This window comes from Carlito syrichta, unplaced genomic scaffold, assembly GCF_000164805.1.
Source record: "Carlito syrichta isolate Samal-C Ts95f unplaced genomic scaffold, Tarsius_syrichta-2.0.1 Scaffold301628, whole genome shotgun sequence".
Lineage (NCBI taxonomy): Eukaryota > Metazoa > Chordata > Mammalia > Primates > Tarsiidae > Carlito > Carlito syrichta.
Genome location: NW_007245724.1, coordinates 646571 through 649533, shown reverse-complemented (window position 1 = coordinate 649533; position 2963 = coordinate 646571). Strand labels below are relative to the sequence as shown.

Sequence of the window (2963 nt, the reverse complement as noted above, 5' to 3'; positions counted from 1 at the left end):
TTCCCAAATATTGGGAAATATTGTTCAAATTGTATTTCAACAGTCAGTGCCAGTTTACACTCTTACCAGCATTTTAAGGAATTGCCCAAATGACAGAAACAAAGCTTTAAATTTCACTAGTGTCATTTTGGTTTATATGCCCAGATGCTCCAAAAAACAATGAAAAAGTGATGTGTGAAGATAAAGCATTTGACTGGCTGTGTATACATTTTATTTTAGTAAAGCATCACTGTTAAGACAGAAGCCATTATTCATATTCATGATGTCTCAGGCAAGGAAGAGTGCTTCTAATTTTTGCAACATAATGGAAGTCTGATGACAATGACAGAATTGAATGACTAGCCAGACATGCTTACTTTTTGGAAAGCTAGAATTAGGACTTGAGCACTATACTCAGTCTCCATTTAAGAGTCTAATGCTTTTTTCACTCTCAGTTTGGAAGTTTGCTGTATTTAGAGATATTCTTATAAAAATTTTTTTTAAATGGTCCAGAGAACAAGTTTGAGATTGCTAAAATGTGTGCCATTATTATCAGAGTTGCAATTAAAACTGTCTTCGTTAAGCTGTTAGTCGCCACTGAGTAAAAAGACATGCTTTTTAAACACATATGAAAATCATAGGCATTGTGTGTTATGTTTTGGGGTGAAAATTAAAAGTTTAATGAAGAAAATTTTCGAAGTCCTTTACATAAAATATCCAAGTAAGTTCGACCATCTTTTTTACATTGCCTTTATTCAAGGATATAAGGGAGATTTTTTTTTCTCGTATTTGTATTCAGTTCTGATTAGCCTGGGTCATAAGATTATACTGTACTTAGTTTGTAGTTATAAAATTAACTTTTTTCCCTTTAAGACCTGGCACACAACAGTTTTTTAATATTGTGATTTTTCTTTACAGCTGTAACATCTTATGAAGATCTTGGACTCTTTGCATATGGATTTCCTGGAAAGGTAATTTTTTTTCCTCCTTGTGTCCCTAACCCAATGTGGCATTTTTCCCTCTACGGTTTCAAGTTAGAAGAGACAAATGTATATTTAAAAAAGACACTAGGGGAACAAAATTAAACTAAAGTGAGAAAAGAAAGAATGATGAAAGCAGGGAGAAACAGAAGAAATCTCTCTACATGCTCTTCCTAAAAATTCATCAATAGCATTACTTCAACACTTAAACATCCTACTGAAGGAGTGCAATGATTTGAAGAATTTTTAAATAGTAGCAATATCCTGTTTTAACTTTTCATTGTTAATTTTGATTGTATGCTCTGAGAAAATTCTCATGAAGACAGAAGAAGAAAGCAGTATAGAATTAAAACTATAGTATGGCTAGATATAAAAGTAATAATTGAAAGATGATATCATTTAACACTTGAACAGTGCCAGAATGTTATCTGACTATCCCCTCATAGGTGAGGAAATTAAGGACCAGTGAAATTAAGGGACCTATTTATCAACAATTACATAAAGTCAGTATCACATTGTAGGATTCCAGGCTCTAAATCTACTGCTTTTCCTGCTCAGAATAAAAGAAATAGCAATATTTACTGGGCGCTCATACTAAACTAATTTAAGAGCTAGGGAAAAGCACTGTCTTCTTCCACAGGTTATGAGGAGTTAAACATTATTGTTAGTGCTGTAGTGCTTGTTTAAAAAAAAATTTCTGAAGTGCCACGATACTTCTAGAAATCCATATTAATTTTGGTTCCAAACAGGAATTTTTGTTTTTGTTTGTATTTCTTGTTTATTTTTATTGATAAATAAAAAATTGTATATATTTATTATGTACAACATGTTGTTTTGAAATATGTATACATTATGGAATGGCTAAATTGAGCTAATTAGCATTGTATTACCTCACATACTTTTTTATTTGTTTTGTTTTTTGTCTAAAAAGATAGTATATTTGTAGATGGCTAAACTAACTTCTAAGAAGTAAATCTGGGGAAAAAATATAACTGTGTAATGAAGAGAAAACCCTGTATTTACAGTCCAATTAACTTTGTTTTTAAAGTAGTAAAAGGAATGTTTTAAAAATATATAGCATTATGACTTGGACCTTAGTAACCTGAAACTTGAACAAAACAGAATATTTCACTTGAGGGTAAAGGGATTTGTTAATTATCCTTAGTAACAATTTTTCTTTTCTAGAGATTAGGATATTTGGTGCAATCAGTGATCAATTTCCTGCATCTAGTTTAATCAAGGAAGAAGAAAATGTTGTTTGTATAAGAAAATTCCCCAATTGATTTAATGTGCCTGTAAACATGAGTTTAAGTGCTATCACTGTTATTTTACATTAGTATTTTCTGCATTTCTTGTATAGCAGCAAAGTCTGAAAGAATATAGATTGTTGAGTCTTTTTTTTCCTAAAACTCTAGAGTAGTTGCATTATCATTTCAGTATGAGCACCCAGTTCATAGTAAGCAGGCACACTAGACAGCATACTCTAGTGAGGAGTTATTGTTGTTATCTGTTTGTTTGTTTATATTTTCTCCTTACTTCCACAGTAGAACTGAAACTTTCCTATTTCCTTCTCTCCTGATATGATATAATATGATAATATTGTTCTGAGAATCAAAGAAGTATTTTTGAAGTGTTTTTAACTTTTTAAGGAAGATTTTTGAATGTCTATAAATTGGTGTATTTACTCACCACACAAATATTTATTGATCACATACCATGTACCATACTAAGCACTGAGACATGGAGGGGTGGGTGGATGGGTGGATGGATGGATGGATGGATAGATAGATTTATTGATTGATAGATTGATTCTGGTTTTCTAGGTATTAAGTGCTTAAATTCAGCCAAAGAATGGAAAAATAATCATCAATAAGTTTATATTACTGCTTTTTTGCAAAGTTCATGTATAATTGACAGTGTTTTATTTGTACTGAAGATACTATACATAAATTCAAGAGTCTTTTCATAAATAACTTTTTCTTTTTCTTTTTTTTTTTTTTTTTT

At 30.8% G+C, this 2963-nt stretch overlaps 1 protein-coding gene across 1 annotated transcript in view; it reads left to right on the top strand.

The window, feature by feature from the left end:
- Window positions 1–899: 899 nt before the first annotated feature.
- The window catches only part of LOC103257270 (probable sodium-coupled neutral amino acid transporter 6), a 37983-nt gene continuing 35919 nt past the window's right edge, over window positions 900–2963 (top strand). The window contains exon 1 of the mRNA XM_008055002.2: window positions 900–950. The gene's annotated coding sequence lies outside the window, so the exon portion shown is untranslated. The remainder of the gene's footprint in view (window positions 951–2963) is intronic.